The 18,894-nt window shown below is 52.9% G+C and overlaps 1 pseudogene; it reads right to left on the bottom strand.

Moving 5' to 3' along the window:
• Positions 1 to 6,336: 6,336 nt before the first annotated feature.
• LOC142435785 (large ribosomal subunit protein uL3 pseudogene) lies at positions 6,337 to 10,916 on the bottom strand (annotated as a pseudogene).
• Positions 10,917 to 18,894: the final 7,978 nt, after the last annotated feature.

Genomic DNA, 18,894 nt, shown 5'->3' with positions numbered 1-18,894 from the left:
TGGCCACGCGCCACCCTGGCCCTAGCCCTCAGCGCGCACATCTCTGGGGCTATGACCTGGCTGGTGTCCAGCAACTGCTACCCCGCCGGCCGCACTGCCTGGGCTCTCAGGCAGAGCTCCTGCCCCAGTGTCTCCTTGGCCCCAGCTGGCCCTTCTGAGGATATAGACTAGCGCCTGCTCCTCTTGAGCCCGAGTGCTGGGTGTGGGACAGGGCATGGGAACAGGTCTTAGGGCCAGGAGGGCAGAACAGGGAGGAGGCACGGAAGAGCTGGGTGCCCCCACCCGCATGGAACAGAGCAAGCCCCCATCCAGGTGGGGTGGCACATACAGCAGTTCTTGGCAGTGCCTGAGGAAGGCGTGGCCATGGGCTGCCCACTCCAGCTGCTGGCCCTGCTCCAAGGCCTTCATGTCCAGGTGGCCCAGGCCTCCTGCACCTCAGCCATCTGCCCGCCCAGGCCCTCCTGGACCGCAGGGTGTACCTGAATGGCCTCCATCCCCATCTGAACCACCACCTCGTCCACCGCCACCAGCTCCCTCTGCAGCTGGCAAAGAGCAGGCTGAATGCTTCTCCACCCAGGACTCTGCAGGCCATCCTGACTGTACCCCAGCCTAGGTCAAGCCCAGGCTCGTCACCCCCCATCGCAGAGGGGGCAGGGGCAGGCTGCAGTCCTGCCTGTGGTCAGCTGGGGGTGAGGGCTCCTCATCCATCCATTGCCTACAAAGAGGGGTTGCCGCGGGGCGGGGGAGGACTGGGGCCCTCCCCAGCAGGAGGCGGTGCTGGTGCTGCAGGAACTCCACAGACGCCAGGTCGTGGCCAAGGACAGCACCCTCCACCAGGACCACCTTCTGCATGTGGCCCCACAGCTCGAGCGCCGCCTTGTGGAAGTCGAGGGCACAGCGGGAAGGAGGGCCAGCAACTTTCTCCCTGAGAACAGGGCCTCTTCCTTTTGAGCAAAGACTGTGGCTGGGGGATTTGTGGGGCGTTAACAAGGAGGGAAAAAGGATGAAGACTCTATTCCCTAACTTATAACAGTGAGAATCTGGAAAGCTGGTGTTCCACGGTAGGAAAGCGTCTACTTTGGTAAGTTAGAGGTAAAGTCCAAGTACATTATCCTACTTTAAAAATCATTCCCACGGATTCTCCGTTAACAGCTAGGCTACCTTAATGTGAGCACATGGCTGATTGTATCTCTGTGTAGAAGCAGATATGATCCTTTTGCCCTCTCTTCCCACCGTGACACCCAGCCCCCTTTGTAGCTTCCCCCAATGCAGGTATTAGCTTTCCTCACCTTGGTGAGCTCAAGTACAGGGGCCTTACGATAGATACCGCCCACCTTGTGACCCATGTCACTACTGAAGAGGTGTGTCTCCAGGCTCCCTATACACGTCTCAAGATAGCAAAGGTTCCACTTCTCCCAGTTCCACGCGGTCCATCAAGAGGAGCTGAAGTGAGAATGCCTAATAAAACATGTCTGACTCTGTATTGTATTCTCTCGCCCCTGTCTTTCCTGTCCTCTGTGACTTTACCGTGACCTTTACCTATTATCATCGCTGTACATTCACGCCTTCTGGCCCTTTGGTGGTTAGAAGATGGTTTCCTCTCATCACAGCCGGTTCCTGATGAGTCCCGGGGGCCACAGGCAGGGCCCGAGGGAGGAAAGGGTCTTGACACGCATGTTGGGTGGAAGGCAAAAAGATGGGGAGCCCTGAACACATGAGGACGGCGGCTCATGGAGCGAGTGGGCTGCCTGTCAGGGGGTCTGCCTGTAGCACCTCCAACAGTCAGTGAGGAGAGGGCTGACCCCAGGTCCACCCAGCCCCAGGATTTCGGTTGCAGGACCTGTCAGGTGCTCAGTGCACTGAGACACCAGATCCCGAGAAAGGAGGGTGCGGGGAGGGGAGGCAGGGAGCTCTAAGAGTGGCGGTCAGCAAGAAGACCAGCAGGGCCTGTGCCCCCAATGAAACTGCGGCCCGTGCTCAGGGAGCATTGGGAGAGTCCACTTCATGCTCCTGCCACAAGGGGTGACCTGCGCTGAAGGACTCCAAACTGGGGGCAGGAAGGAGTGTGGTCGGACGGGGAAGGCTGATTGATGCTGGGAGCTGGAGTCAGCCATGCCCCTTCATACACACATGCACACACGAGAATACACACAGAAGTACGCATGCACACACCTACATGCCCACCTCTACACATGAGCACACACACACACGCACACAAGCACACACATCTGGGTAGGCCCCTGTGTCCCGAGCCCCTTGGCTGTCGCTGGCCTGTCCCACTAAGGAACCCACCTCTGTGCGGGCATTCATTGCCTTGTCCAGCCTCACCCCTGTGGCCTCAACGCAGCTCCTGTGGACTTGACTCTGGGCCATGCAGCTGGGGGAGGCGAGTTCCAGGGCACCTGCTAGCCCCCTCAGAGCCTGCACCCTGGCAGCCCCACACTCTGCCCTTTCTCCCGGAAGACCTTGAACTTCTGTGCCAGCATCTGCCAAAGGTGGGGCTGGAGAGGGTCAATGTGGATAGGGTTCAGGCAGCTCCTAAAACTCACGAAAGGGCCAGCTGGCCCCAACAGCTCCCACATCCCTCAACCCTGGTTCTAGAACTCCGCAGGGCATCTCCTGCCCCCTCAGCCCACCCAGCATCTACCCTACCCTCCGTTCCTCCATCCACTTTCCCGGCACGACTCACTTCCACACCCTCCAAGTCCTGCCCACAGTCCTGGGACTCCGCAGTGGCCACCTTGCTGTACAGCCAGGCGTGGAGGAGCAGGGCTTCTCCCTCTAGTTGGCACTACCCCTGGGCCTCCGCTGCCCATAGTCGTACTGCGTGGACCTCCCTCACCGCCCACAGCTGGACAGCACTGTGGGGCTGCATCAGGAAAGTCACAGGGGATTGCTGCCCTCTCCTCTCTGGCTGCCCACCCCCTGCTCCCTAGGTTTCCCACCACCTGCCAACCTGTCTGAGTTCTGCAAATCCTCCAGGTGCCCGCAGAACCCTTTCAGCTCGCTCTGGGTGGCCTCCAACCATGGCATCAGGGTGCACGAGGCCCGTGTTCATGCCGTCCAGGGCACAGCCCTGCTCTGCCAGCCAGGATTCTACCTCCAGGAGCTGGGGTGACACCCGGGCGGGCCATTGCCTCCAGCCTGGGTTTGCAGCCTTGAGAAGGAGTGCACCGGCCCACCTGGCTGCTCTTTAGAAGCCCGCCCCCTGTTTCTTTTTTATTTCCCCCAGTTTACTCTGAAGGCAGTCTTGGTTCTCAGGAAGCAAGACAGCTCCTTCCCCGAGGTCCCCTGCAGCCCTGTGGCCTTTTCTTTTCCCTTTCCCACGAAGTTCTCCAGTGTCACAAGAACACGGTGGTTCCGGCCAGACGGTTGTCCAGAGTGGCTTATCTGTTTCACCACTGGACCTGGGTGTGCTGCCTCCTCCCCGCGGGGTTGGCAGGAGAGCTTTAAAAGGTGCTTCTGCCTAGGCCCCACCCCTGTAGATTCAGATTTTGTCTTAATTGGAGGCTGCATGTCCGTATCTTTTCAAAGTTCCAGGACATTCGAATGCAATAACCGACTGAGAAGAGCCACCGGCTTAGAAGACACCCCCACACCCACTGCCATTGGGTCCATTCTGCCTCTGTAGGAAAGCAAAGCTAAAGGACCCAGTGGGTCTCATCTCTGGACACGTGTGGAAGAGAGGCCTTGGAACAAGAGAGCGCTTAGAGGAGTTTCTAGGCACATCGAGAGTCTGGGTCCCCCATAGGAGTCCCCTTGAGCCCTGGACACCGGGCAGACCCCCACTTTTCGTGCCCCTCACCTCTATCTATCTGCAGCTGCTGGGCCTCCTGAGCCTGCTGTAGCCTCAGCCTCCTTTGCTCTGCCTCTGCACACAGGCAGCGCATAGCGCTCTCCAGCTGCTGCACCTCAGCTGCCACCTCTTGGGAGGCAAAGTGCTGTCCTGCAGCGTGTGCACTGTGTCCTCCACCATCCTGGCCAGGACCGGCTGTGCAGCTCTTGCTCCAAGTTCTGTGGAGTAAGCAAGGTCTCCAGGGCTGCTATGTGAACAGGCCATTCCTTGGGGGACTCCCTTGAAGCCTTATGGGGCCCCATAGACATGGACCCTGTCTCCATGGTCAGCAAAGAGCCAGGATGTCCCAAAGCCTGCTGAGGCAGAAGCTCCTCCTTGGGCCCCACATTGTGTCTTCTCGTAGTCTCCAGTGGTCACTCAGGGCCCTGTGCTTGCTCCCTGCTGGGGCAGACACCCTCCCCTCTGATCCTGGGGTGGGCTGGCACCTGGTGCTGCTGCTGCAGGTGCTGCACCTCGCTCAGACTCTGGCCGTTGTCCTGGGCTGTGGCCAGGGCCAGTTTTTCCTGCACCCAGGCCAGTTCCTCATCAGTGTCCCTACAGAACTGGGAAAGGAGGCTCCGGGCCTCAGGGCTCCCGCAGGCTCTCTAGCTTGCTGTCAGTGCAGGGGGTGGGGGTGAGGGGTGGGGGTGGGGAGGGTCACGGGGTGGTGGTGGTGCAGGGTTGACAGTCTTTAGGTGAGCTCCTCATGCTGGTCACAGGAGCGCTGGGAGTGGGTGTGCTGGGGACAGGGGTGGGATTCCTGCAGGGAAGGAGGAGGGGGCACAGGCAGATCTACTTCTGAAGCAGCAGCCGGGCAGGATCCTCCACGTTGAGGCTGAGCCCTTCAGGAATGAAGGCCCAGGCCCGGGCCAGCAGGCTCCGTGCCCTTTGAGCATGCTCAGCCACTGCTGCCTCCACGTCTGCCTGTGCCCCCAGGAGCTCATCCACCCCAGGACTGTCCTATCCACTGCCAGGGACTTGCAGCTCCTCCTCCACAGGATGTAGCCAGCTCTCCAGCTCCCAGATGCTCCCCCGTATGCAGGGCCTGGGGCAGGACGTGGGGTGAGCAGTGGGCACTGGGCAGTCTGGAGTCCCATCCAACCTGGCCCAGGGTGTGCACAGTCCCACCTTGCAGGTCTCCTGGAGCGTGGCCTCTTTCCTCCTACAGTTGGCCCTCAGCTCGCCCCAGAGCTGCTGCAGTTCCTGTAGCCTTGCCTGGAAGGTCTCTGAGGCCCAGTGGCCCCCCTGCAGGCCCCTCTGTCCCTCCTGCAGCCACAGTGGGCACACAGAACTCCTCCAGCCACCAGCCTTGTGGCTGTAGGTTCGGGGCACTAGCTTGTAAGCTTCGTGCCCCCCTCTATGTAATGGGCACAACAATGGATTATTTTGTTTCAAAGAGAGAAACCATATACAGTCCTGAGTGGGGTCCATCTTTTGTAGATGGGAATAGAGACACTTAAAAAAGAAGGGAAAAAAAGGATTGACCTCCAGTACCTTCACGGGCAGGGACAAATGCTCTGGTCTCACTGTGTCCCCTAAAAACATCATGTCAAAATGCTTCCTTTTAAATTATGGACATCACTGCATTATAGTTACGACAGCCAAAGGTGGAAGCCGCCTTTGAGTCCGTGGACAGATGGCTGGACCAAGTCAGTGAGTTCGAGTTCTAGAACGGAGTGGTGTCCTTTCATTAAAATAGGGGGATAAATGTCAGGTCACAAATTTACCTTGAAAAGACATGCTGGGAATTAAATAAATAAAATTCCCAACTCACTGCCATCCAGTCAACTCTGACTCATGGTAACCTCAAAGGGCAGAGTGGAACTGCTCCACGGGTCCCGGGGATGGTAACTCTTTTACAGACATAGAAAGCTACATCTTTCTCACAAGGCGCAGCTGGTGGACTTGAACTGCTGGTCTTGCAGATCACAGTCTAATTCCTAACCACTACGCCAGCAGGGCTGCTGGTAATGACATAAGCCAGACACAAAAAACAGGTGTAGGAACGAGCCAAGTAGAGAAAGTGTGAGCACAGGGAAAGGCACAGAGGCAGGCAGATCGGAGATATACGGGTTCACGGTGGCACCCTTGGGCGGGTTAGTGCCCCGTGACCCCGCTACCCATTTATTTATTATTATTATTACTTTTCTTTCCCCGCCTCTTTTTATCTGTCTACCATGTGTATCCCTGAATTTGGTCTGGTCCCTGCCATATTACCTGGTCCTCACCCCAGGAATGTTCATACAGTAGCTTTTCCCCTATGTCCCTTTTGCATTTTTTTAAAGCTTACTTCCGTGGACACAATGTGTACTTGTCCTTTTGTGCTTGGTTTACTTCGCTTAGCATGCTTTCCTCCAGTTCTTCCCATGCAGTGATGTGCTTCATAAGTTCATCACTACGTTTTAGCGATGCGTAGTACTCCATTGTATGTGTGTACCACAGTTTTTTTCCCCCCACTGAAAAAGAAATTTTTATTCTGATCCCACCAGCTGTACCATCTGTTATGCGCCTTCCTCCTTGGCAATCCGGTCTTTCTTGAGTGGTCCCATGAAAGCTTTTTTCTCTTCCACGGTCTGGAAATGGCCATGGCCAAACTTGGAGGTGGTGTCGATGAACTTGAGGTCGATCTTCTCCAGGGCACGGCGCTTGGTCTGCACCAGCAGGGACTTGTGCAGAGTCAGCACTCGCTTCTTGGTGCCCACCATGCAGCCCTTGAGCATGACAAAGTCATTGATCACTTCCCCGTAGTGGACAAAGTCGCCCAGGGGGTTGAAGCTCTTGTCAGAGAGATCATAGTCGGTGGAGGCGTTGTTTGATAAGCTTGCCATCCTTGACGAGGTAGCCCTGGCCAATCTTATAGATCTTCTTGTTGATCTCTGTGCAGTGGTGGTAGCCTTTCTGCACAGCGCGTGCCATCGAGAAGGCCACGCGGGCGGGATGCCAGGCCATGATACAAGCCACCTTGTGCAACCCTCGGTGGGTCTTAAGGGGCATCTTCTTGGTGTGCCAACGACTGGTGACCCCTTTGTAGCCTTTGCCCTTGGTCACCCCCGTGACGTCGATCATTTCATCCTTCCAGAACACCTGGTTCACAGGCACCAGCTTCTCTCGGGCCCAGTCCAGCTTCTCAGCCACGGAGCGAGCCCCCGTTCACCTGCATCTCCGTCAGGTGGAGCAGGCGCGTCTGGGTGTGGGCGATGGCGCGCATGACCGGGCAGGACTTCTTAATGCTGCTAAAGTCTTTCTCGAGCTGCTTCTTACCCTCGTCATCCTGCCACTTCTTGCAGTACTTGGTGAAAGCCTTCTTCTTCGACTTGTGCCAGTTCTTGTAGAACCGCCGCTTGCACTCGTCGTCACTGATGTGTTCCGCAAAGACCGTCTTGAAGGTCCGGAGGCAGCGAGGTGTCTCCACATAGCCCACGATGCCCACCACCACCATGGGAGGGGTCTCCATGATGGTCACGGCCTCCACCACTTCCTTCTTGTTCACCTTGGAGCCTGGCCTGTCGACCTCGCGCACAATGTGGGTCATGCCGGCCTTGTAGCCCAGGAAGGCCGTCAGGTGGACCTGCTTGGAGGCGTCATCTTGGGGAAGCTCTTCACCTTCCCGCCGTGCCGGCTGCTGCGCTTCCGAGGCAGGAAGCCCAGAGACCCATGCTGGGGCACCGAAACTTCCGGTGTGACATTACATCGTTGATCCCTGCTGGTAGAGGTACCCCAGCTTTTTAATCCAATTGTCAGGTGATGGAAATTTGGGTTGTTTCCAATTCCTTGCAATTGTGAACTGTGCCACAATGAACATTGGAGCACAGATGTCTGACCTTGGTTTTTTTCTTGCCCAGTAATGGGGAGGGGGAGTTGCTGGGTCATATGGTAACTCTATTTCCATCTGTTTTAGATATCGCCAGTAGACCTCTTTCTTACACACATATGAGTCTCCCTGGATTTGTTTCACGGATGATGTGTCTGGGTCATTGTGTGGTCGTGGTCTCTTTTAAGACTTGATCGATGTTTTCTTTACATTGTTTGTCCTGAAGGTCTCTTTTGTACCCTAAAACAAGGAGTCAAGGAGATGCATGGGACTTGACTGCTGAAGGGGGGCAGGAGTGAAGAAATGGACCCAAAGGGTGTCCATACCACTTCTGGGCTCCGCTCTGGAGCTGTTGCCAGCTGTCCATAAACTGTTGGCACCTGTGGCCGAAACTGCGGGCTGACCCTAGGCTTCTCTGGTTGAGGAGGTCTGCCTTTTGCTCCGGGATATGGGGGATGTCCGGAGGCTGAGGAAGGGGATCAGGTTGTGCTCAAGAGGCCCCTGGCATGGGAGTGTACTGGCTCAGCTCTTCCTCTGCAGGGTCCCACAGAAGAGGTCCCCTGGCCTGGCCCCGATGCTAGACCCAGTGGCATACCTGCCCCTGAACTTGGAGGAGGCCCATCTCCTGCTCCAAGGCCTCGTGTCTGTGCAGCAGCCTCTCCATGCTCTCTAGAGCCTTCCCAAGGCCCAGGACTCTAGCAAGGGCACACTGTGGAGGACGGGCACATTACAGGCTTGGCCTCTGCCCTTCTGCCCAGGGTTCTCTTCGATCCTTTCTTCCTGGCTGGTCTTGGCCTTGGCCTCAGGCAGGTGACAGAGTCTGATTAGTGTCTGCACAGTGACACTGTGGGTGTTGGGGACAAGGCTGCTGGATGGAAAACCAGTACCTAGCAGGGGTCCCAGGCCTTCCTGTCAATTCCCTTCCTGCCTCCCTTCCATGGGGTCTCTGTCTCATAGGCCAGGTGTTTCTGAAACCGCATCAGCTTCTCTTTTTGGTCCCAAAGAGGGACAGGCAATTCCAGCTGCTGGCCCCACCCCTGGATCCAGTCGCCGTCCTGTGTGATGGTCGGGACATCAGTGCCCTGATGTTCATACTGCCTTGGCCCCAAGTGGTGACCCCGTCTACCCCTCGGGCTGTGCCAAGGAGTGAAATGCTGACCAGGCTCAGGGACAGCACAATAATTTTTCTTTCACCCAAGATGACAGGGCCCAGGCCCATCAGTCTTCAGATCTAGGAAGTGGCTGGGCAGGGGCCATGAGTGTGTTCTCATGTGGAGGGTGCCCCTCACCCACCCCTGGGGCCCTGTCTACTCTGCCGATCACGATGACAGGTGTCCACACGGGTCTGAGAATCAAGGGCCCTGGGCTCCAGTCCTAGCTTTGCCCCTGGAAAAGCCATTAATTCTCCACATCCCGTTCCACCGCAGGCCGCCGCTTGGCCCCTAGTGGGGCTGAAGGTCACTTCTAAAGGTAAAATGGGGTTCAGGTGGGGTGCCCTCTGACCTGGCTAGCAGCCCTGAGAAAGCCGGCAGTAATCAGAGAGGTGTGAAGCTTGTGTCGCTGACCTTCTCCCAGGGCTTCCACTCAAGCCGGCCGCTCTCATAACGTGCCCAGTAGGCCCTGAACCCAGAGGCCTGGCAGCACCCTGGCCTGCTCTCTCAGCGCAGACTCCTGTGTAGTGGGAGGTGGGAAGTGGACCCAGCCTTGAGTACCGAGTGTACCCCTGCTGGGGCTGGCTCACAGCCCATAGCCCTCACTATAAGTCTCTAACCCTCACTAACAGCTCTGCAGTTGAGGGTTGGCCAGGCTCCTGGGCAGAAAGAAGCAGGGGCCATGTGATATGGGCAGATCCAAATGCCCTCTGTGGTCCCCAGAGTGTGGCCTAACCCATCCCCATGCGCTTCTGGGTGCTTGGGCACCTCGGCTTGGTCACCAGCCCTGGATTGGAGACCCTGGCTCCTTGGTAATCCCTCACCCACCAGAACAGGTTCGGTGTGCATACACACCTCACCCGTGTGCCCCAACAGTCTGGATACCCCGGCCTTATCAGGGTCACGCCCATGACCGTCCCGGCCATCACCTCCCTGTCCTGTGTGCTCAGCACCTCTGGAAGGTGCCATGCTTCTGGATCAGCCTCTCCACCTCTTCGACAGAGCCCTCCAGGGCACTGGCTTCCTGGAAGACCTGGGGCAGCCATGGAGGTGACACAGAGGTGGGGGGGGGATCGGGGGAACAGATGGTGGTTCAAAGGGAACCCTAGACAGCAACACCTGCCAGAACCTTGGTTAACAGCCTGGGCTCTCTGGGGGTGCATCAAGGGGCCTGCGGCTGGGGGTGGGGAGGTAGGTGCTGAGCAGGAGGGGACGGAACCTGAGGAAGAAGAGCACTCCAACCTGGGGGCCGTTAGGTACATCCAACTTTTGACGAAGTGGGGAGGAGCCCCATCAATTTCCAACCAAACCGCGTAGGGCTTGGCTGGCCGGGGCCAGGTGTGGGGAGGAGATGGCCCTGAGTGACCTGAGGCTCAGGTGTCCCCTTGGCCACTTGGGAAGACACACTATCTAACTCCGTATCAGAATAGCAGCCAGTGATCCAGGAAGCAAGGGGGATTGGGGTGGTACTACAGGAGAACTGGAGGTCCTGGGGTCAGTGTGTCTGTGTGTGGTGAGGGGAGCTGTCTCCTGGGCCTGCAGGATCTTGTCCAGATGCCACACAGTCTGAGGAAGAGCTGCTTGCGGTGCATGGCCTGCCGTCTCCTTTGCTTCCGTTCCCAGGCCTGAAAGACCTGCTCCCAAGCATCCTGCATGGCGCATAGCCTTTCCTGGACCTGGGCTTGGGCATGGACACAACCTAAGGTGGTGCTGAGGGAAGCTCCAGAGAAAAGGTGCCTGACTGGCCCACCCAAGGGGAGGGTATTGTTTGTGTTTCCACAGGGAAAGAGGGACCAGATATAAAGCCAGTGCCAGATGAATGCAGTGTGCCCGCACGGAGTGGGGAGCCAGTGGAGGGGCCTGAGGGCTGGGCTCCCATACCAGCTATGTGGACAACTGCCCCTGCCCCCAGAAGAATTTACTTCAGAGGACAGCACTGAAGCTGCATCTAGGAGAGAGGGGCATGTTTGATCAGAGCAAATGGGAGCAAAGAAGGGGGAGGAAGAGAGAGTGGAGCACATCCTGGCCCATCAGGCCTGGAGGACGATATCCCGGCTCTGAACAGCCAATGGACAGAGTGGACAATGGGGCTTATCCCACCACGAGACACACCGTCCATTGATGACCCAGGGCCCTAAGGGGGACAACACTGGAGACTCAGGGTTAGAACTGGCCCAGACTGATCCTATGGCACTGAGGCAAACCACTAAAACTGTGTGGCAGAGCAACCGTGGGAGCAGAGCAGGGAGCCCCTGAGGTAGTACAAAGGACAGACTCTGGGGCCAAAGCATGGTACCCCATTGTACCTGACTGAAGGACACGCCTAGAGATTAAAAATCAGACCTTCATCTATGTATAGGATTTTCTTTCTTTAAATTTTTTTTCTTTTATTCTTAAAAAAGCATTTTATTAGGGACTCATACAACTCTTATCAGAATCCATACATACATCAGTTGTATAAAGCACATCTGTACATTCTTTGCCCTCATCATTTTCAAAGCATTTGCCTTCCAAAATTAATTTATTCTTCTATGGGTAATTGGTTTCCTTTTTGTTGTCATTGCTGTGTTCTCACTCATTGCCTATCTTGCAATGACTTGATTTTTGGTGCATATTATTATCTCTACAGACCTATCTAGATACGATAGACTGCATGAATAGTTTGGAGGAGAAAACAAGGGGACCAATAGTTCCGGGGGAATAGGGGAGTGGGAGAGAAGGGGGCAAAGGGGTAGTGCTGAACAACCCAGGGACAGGGGAGCAATAAGTTATCCAAAATCAGTAGCAAAGAGGGTGTGAGTGGTCTGGTAGGGATTCAGCAAGGGCAAGGTAACCGAGAGAAATTACTGAAACCCAAATGAAGGCTGAGCATGATAGTGGGACAAGAGGAAAGTAAAAGGAAATAGAGGAGAGAACTAGGTGACAAAGGGTTTTTATAGAGGTCCAAAGATGGAATATACATATGTAAATATATTTATATGAGTGTAGGGAAACAGATCTATGTGCATATATTTAAAGGTTTAGTACTAAGGCAGCAGATGGACATTGGGCCTCCACTCAAGCACTTACTCAATGCAAGAGCACGTTGTTCTATTAAATTGGCATTCCAGGATTCACACCTTCCCGACACGATTGCTGAAGAAAAATGTGTGCATAAGCAAATGTGGTGAAGGAAGTTGACGGTGCCCGGCTATCAAAAGATATAGCGTCTGGGGTGTTAAAGGCTTGAAGATAAATAAGCGGCCATCTAGCTGAGAAGTATCAAAGCCCACATGGAGGAAGAACACCAGCCTGGCTGACCACGAGGTGTAGAAGGGTCCAGTTATCAGACATCAAAGAACTAAAAATCGTATCAGTGGGTGCCCACCTTCCTGATACGATCAGTGAAGACAAACGTGTGCATAAGCAAATGTGGTGAAGAAAGCTGATGGTGCCTGGCTGTCAAAAGATATAGCATCTGGGATCTTTAAGGCTCAAAGATAAACAAGTGGCCACCTAGTTCAGAAGCAACAAAGCCCACATGGAAGAAACACACCAGCCTGTGTGACCACGAGCTGTCGAAGGGATCATGATGTATCAAGAATCATGGAACAAAAAATCATATAATTGAAAATGTGGGTGAGTGCAGAGTGGAGATTCAAAGCCCATTGGTAGCCAACCGGACACCCTTTACTGAAGGGTTGTGGGGAGGAGATGAGCCAGTCAGGGTGCAGGGTAGCTACGATGAAACATATAATTTTCCTCTATTTCTAAAATGCTTCCTCCCCCCACTCTCATGATCTCAATTCTACCTTACAAATCTGGCTAGATAAGAGGGTGTACATAGGTACAGATAGGAACTGGAAACACAGGGACCGCAGGACAGATGACTCCTTCAGGACCAGTGGTGAGAGTGGCGATGCCTGGAGGGTGGAGAGAATGTGGGGTGGAAAGGGGAAATTGATTACAAGAATCTACAAATAGCCTCCTCCCTGGGGGAGGGACAGCAGAGAAGAAGGAAGGGGGAGACTTTGGACAGTGCAACATATGATAAAATAATATTAATTTATGAATGATGAATGTTTCGTGAGATAGGAGGGAGTGGGGAGGGAGTGGGAAAATGAACAGCAGATATTAAGGGCTCAAGTAGAAGGCAAATGTTTTGGGAATGATGATGGCAACAAATGTACATATGTTCTTTTTAAAAAAAAAAAACCCTTTAATTATTTAAGCTTAATTTATTCCCAAGCCATGAGTTTTTGCTTCTTCAGTTTCTTCTGGGAAATCTTTTTCTTCAGTGCAACCTCCTCTTCTGGCTTGGGAATGATTTGTTCCTTCTCAGTCAGGATCATTTCAATGTGGCAGGGGGAGCTCCTGTGTGGATTAATCTAGCCAAGAACTCTGTAAGTCCGGTGGTGCATCTTGGGGGCCTTGTTCACCTGGATGTGATCGATGACCTGAGAATCCACATCTAAACCCTTAAGTTCAGCATGACTTTCTGCATTTTTAAGCATGTGAACCAAACATTCAGCACTCTTTTTGGGCTACCAACTCTGGGTCCCACCCCACTGTTTGGCCTGGGCACATCTACCAACACCATCATTGTCCCGTCGGAAAGGCACACGCTGCTTCTGCAGAGTGACGTCTTTCAAGTATTTGGTGGCTTTCCAGATGTGCATGCCTTTGATGGCCTGGGCAGTTTCACGGGTGTTTTTGAAATGGACCCGGAGATTCGACCCTCTGTATTTGCAGGATTTTGTAGGGTTTTCTGGGTCAAATGAGTAGCGAACCATTTCAGCAGGTCACCTCAGGCCGCTACAGTTAGAGGAAGAGCCTGTACATATGTTCTTGACACAATGCATGTATGTATGGATTGTGATAAGAATTGCACGAGCCCCCAATAAAATGATTAAAAAAATAGAAAAGATAGGTGCTTGTCCCTGTGGGGCCAGGGTGCGGTGGTCCAGTGGGCTGGGGCAGGGCCAGAAAGGGGAGCCGACCTCCACGGCGGACGGCCCTGTAGCCTGGAGCACCTGCTCTCCCCGCTGGGTGGCGCACTGGTGCAGCTCCTTCTGGGCCTCCAGCTTGGCTCGCAGCTATTGGTGGACACTGAGGCTTTGGGCTCCACTGCCGGGGTCTTGGGGCTCCTCCACCACCTGCAAATCTCACTGCACACTGGCTGCCGAGGAGGCATAGTCTTGCACCTGGAGCCTGGGAGAGCACGGGAGAGCACGGGGTGAGGGGACCTGGTACCGAGGCAGCGTCACAGCCGGCCTGAGTCCACCACCACTCATGTCCAAACCTCCATGTCTCTGCCGCTCAATCCCACAGCCTTACCAAGTGTCTACTCGGCCTCAGCTCTGCCCGCCACCCCTCCTTCCTACCCAGTTCTCCAGGGCCAATGAAGTCCCTCAGGGGCCCCTTGATAGCTTTGCCCACCCATCCACAACTTTGCCAGACCCCCATTAAAGGTAGCCTTTGGTGGCCTTGTGTGAGAGCCGAGGGACTCGGGACTCTTTTCCCTTCACTGCTGCACTGTGCAGATGGAGGTTTTTGGTGTTTTTTTTTTTTAATTTAAATTTATTTATTTTATTCGGGGCTATTACAACTCTTGTTACAATCCTACACCAATTGTATCTGACATAGTCATACCTATATTGCCATCATTCTTTTCTTTTTTTTAAATTTATTTATTTATTTATTTTTTACATATTATTAAGGGCTCATAAAACTCTTATCACAATCCATACATATACATACATATCAATTGTATAAAGCACATCTGTACATTCTTTGCCCTAATCATTTTCTTTTTTTTAATCTTTTTATTGGGGCTCATAAGGCTCTTATCACAATCTGTACATACATCAAATGAGCAAAGCACCCTAATACATTCGTTGCACTTGTCATTCTCATAATTCTCCTTCCACTTGGGTTCCTGCAATCAACTCGGTTTCCCTTTTTTTCCCCCCATACCCCTCCCTCCCCGATCCCACCCCTGGTACCTTGATAGTTTATTAATAATTATTATATCTTATCTTACACTCCCCGGCGTCTCCCCTCACCCGCCTCCCCCTTGCCAATCTCCCAGAGAGGAGGTTACACATAGATCTCCAAGATCGGTTCTCCCTTTCTACATGCCCTTCCCTCCTGGTGTCGCCACTCCCACCGCTGGTGTTGAAGGGTTCGTCTGTCCTAGATTCCCTGTGCCTCCAGATCCCCACTGCACCGCTGTACATCCTCTGGTACAATCCTCTTGTACTGACCCACCCAGGGGAGTGTATCGGTTGTGTCCCCAGAGATCTGGAACATGCCATCATTCTTTTCTAGACATTTACTTTCTATTGAGCCCTTGGGATCAGCTCCCCTTTTTTTCCTCCTCCCCCAATCATGGTTCCTTGATAGATTATAGATTGTTATTATTTTCATATCTCACATCGACCATTGTCTCTTTTATCCTCAGTTTTCTGTTGCTGCTCTCCCTGTGAGGGGTGTGTGGTTATATGTCATTCATTGCTATCGGTTCCCCTTCCTCCCATCCTCTACCTCCCTTCCCCCTACCCTTTTGGTACCTCTATTCCCTTTCCTGTTCCTGGGTTCCATTTGTTGTGAGTTTTATCTCTTGATAATACCTATGCACTCTAGTCCAGAGTGGGAAGCGGCACTGGGATGATGATAGTGGGGCGTGAGGAGGCCTCAAGGTGTCAGAAGCAGATTGTGCGATTCATTGGTGCGATCCATGTCTCCTCAGGGGGCCTCCACCCAGTGGGACACAGCATCTGGGAGGCTTGTGGCTTTCTCCTGAGACAGCATGGTGGCCAAGGGCCCTGGTATTGGGTCAGCCTGGGGCTGTGCAGGGCATCCTCAGCCCAGCTCAACTCTTCCCTGAATGCCCATGCAGGTGCAGGGAGCCCGTGGCTTGGGAAAGTGACCCTGCTAAGTGGGCTTTGTGACCAGGCTCCCTGATCCACCGACCCAGCTTTGCCTCCTCCACAGGCCGCAGAGAGCAAGGGCTGCCCTGGGTTCCCTGAATTCGGGCCCTCTCCAGAGACAGTGGTTTGGCAGAGCCGCAGCACAGCAAGGTTCTCCCTGAAAGCTTCTTCATCCCATGCCCAGCACCTCCTCCCAAACTCACCCCTGCTGCAGGCTGCTGGTACTCACTGTAGGTCCTGTCACCACTTCTGGGACCTGGGGGCAGTGCTGGGCCACCACTCCAGCAGGCTCTCCGCTAGTGGGGCAGGCTGCCCCCTGGTGGCCACCCATCTTCACTTGGTGCTGAAACATTGCAAACTTGGTTAAGAGGAGCTGAGAAGAGAGGAGAGGGGTTACAGAGGGCCCTGGCTGGTGGGCTGTGAGACTCCTCAGTGAGTGACTGGGCAGGGCGGACTGAACAGCCACAGAACTTGCTCCTCTACGCAGAGAGGGGAATAGGAAGCCACAGCTGTCCTCAGTCCAGACCGATGTTCCCCATCAGCCCCTTGTGCATGCAGCCCCCCTCCACTACCCGTCTTCATTCGGCTCCAGGGCAACTTCCTTGCCCCTAGCCCCTTCCTCACTAGGGTGTGCTCATAGTCCTCTCTCCTCTGGCCACCTGCTGCTGGCTGCTCAGCCAGCTCTGCAAGTCTTCGGCTTCCCTCAGGAAGCCCTGCAGTGTCAGCATCCTCTTCAGATCCTGGCCCCTGTGGTGACAGCCTGAGTCCCCCAACAGTTAGTGTGCATGTGTCCACACTCTGGAGGTCAAGGGACCTAATCAAAGGGGCTGCCTGAAGGACAAGTTTATTCATGGTCTTTGCCCAGGTTGCTCCTCTGGATTCAAGAAGCAAACGCAGGGCATGGGGAGTTGGGGCTGGCGAGGGTGTGGCTGTGGGGAAGGGCAGGTGACTGGAGCCAGGGAGCCAAGCCCCTGGCCGGCAGGCTCTCCTCAAAAGTTTGTGGGAAGAGGAAACAGTGAAGGACTCATCTTTTCCTGACACATGTCTACAGGCCACTGTCATGGTTCTCTTCAAGGCAGGGTTAGTATCTAGGGGAATAAGCAACCCCAGCCAGTTTTCTGGTACCCACTGATGCAGTGACCCTCACTGTTGGGCTGCCAACTCCCGCAGTGTCTGCAGCTGCTTCCAGAGCTTCCCCTGCATCACACCCAGCTGCTCTGAGACCTCAGTTACAAGGATCTACGTATAACTTCCTCCCTGGGGGATGGACAACGGAAAAGTGGGTGAAGGGAGACAAAATATGTAAGATCTGACAAATTATCAAGGGTTCATGAGTGAGGGGGGAACAGGGAGGGCGGAGAAAAATGAGGACATGATGCCAGGGCCTTAAGTGGAGAGCAAATGTTTTGAGAATGATGAGAGCAATAATGGTACGGATGTGCTTTACACAACTGATGTATGTATGGATTGTGATAAGAGTTGTATGTGCCACTAATAAAATGATTTTTAAAAATTAAATCATTAGAATTTCTTAGGAAAATGCCATTTGTATTTCAAAGCAACATTCACAAAAGCTATTTTTTCACCGTCACTATCTTCTATTTAGTTTTAGATAGAGCATAAACAATTCTTATGCCTTTTTATGAGATGTAATGCAAGTAGACCTAAATTTATGCATAATTAAAAATTTGAATGAACAAAATATTTTGTTAAAGAATTTGACCTTTTGTGAAAATCATCGAAAGTATATAGCATTTTATTGGTGGGTTGGGAATGTTTTCCTCTATTTTATTCTAGTATTTGGTCTGAGGTTCTTAAGGCATATTCTGATTGTTGTCATGTAAGAGAATGTACATTCCATATAAGAGAAAACTTTCCTTATAATATTTTCCTATCCATTGCTTCCTGCTGAATCTCTCATTTGTTCTTTTATCATTATTTTTTCCTATAGAAAACCCAGGCAGCTTAATTTTATTCTTATTAATCATTTATATAAGTTAGGAAAATATTTATTATATATACATTTTTATTAAAAATCTTTTATTTGAGACTCTTCCAACTTTTGTTGCAATCCATATCGATTGCATCAGGCATTTTGTACATATGTTTCCTTCATTCATTTATAGACATTTCTTCTTTTTCTTTTTTAAAATCATTTTATTGGGGCTCATACAACTCATCACAATTCATATATACACCAACTGTGTAAAGCACACTTATACATTCATTGCCTTCATCATTCTCAAAATTTGCTTTCCTCTTGGGTTCCTGGAATCAGCTCATTTCCCCTTTCCCCTCTCCCCCTCTCACCCTGCTCCTCTTCCTTCATGAACCCTTAATAATTTATAAATTATTATTTTCTCTTATCTTACACTGCGCGGTGTCTCCCTTCACCCAATTTTCTGTTGCCCATCTCCCAGGGGGGAAGTTATATGTAGATCCTTGTGATCAGTTTCCCATTTCTACACCCACTTCCCTCCCAGTATCGCCACTCTCACCGCTGGTCCTGGGGGGTTCATCTGTCCTGGATTCCCTGTGCTTCCAGTTCCCATCTGTAGCGCTGTGTATCTTCTGGTCTAACCAGGTTTGCAAGGAAGAATTGGGATTATGAGAGGTGGGGGGAGGAAGTGTTTAATAACTAGAGTAAGGTTGTGGGTTTCATTATTGCTACACTGAACCCTGAGTGACCCATCTCCTTCACACTACCACTCCGCAAGGGATGTCCAGTTGTCTACAGGTGGACATTGGTCCCCCGTCATGCACTCCCCTCATTCACGATGATATAATCCCTCCTCCCGCCTTTGTTGCTTGAAAACTGGTCCCCTCAGCCCTTCATGATCACACATGTTGGTGTGATGCTTCCATGTGGGCTTTGTTGCTTCTGGGACTGCTTGTTTACTTTCACGCCTTTAAGACCCGGGACGCTATATCGCTTGATAGCCGGGCACCATCAGCCTTTTTCACCACAGTTACTTATGCACACATTCATCTTCAGTGTTTATGTGGGGAAGGTGATCACACAATAATGGTTTTTGTTCTTTGGTGTCTGCTACCTGATCCCTTCAACACTTCGTGTTCACTTAGGCTTGTGTGCTTCTTCTCTGTGGGCTTTGTTGCTTCTGAGCTAGATTTCAGCCTGTTTGCCTTCAAGCCTTTAAGACCCCAAGAGTTTCATTATATTGTGCA

This window comes from Tenrec ecaudatus (assembly GCF_050624435.1).
Source record: "Tenrec ecaudatus isolate mTenEca1 chromosome 1 unlocalized genomic scaffold, mTenEca1.hap1 SUPER_1_unloc_14, whole genome shotgun sequence".
NCBI lineage: Eukaryota > Metazoa > Chordata > Mammalia > Afrosoricida > Tenrecidae > Tenrec > Tenrec ecaudatus.
Note: the sequence above shows the minus strand (reverse complement) of the source record. Positions and strands in the feature narration are given on the sequence as shown.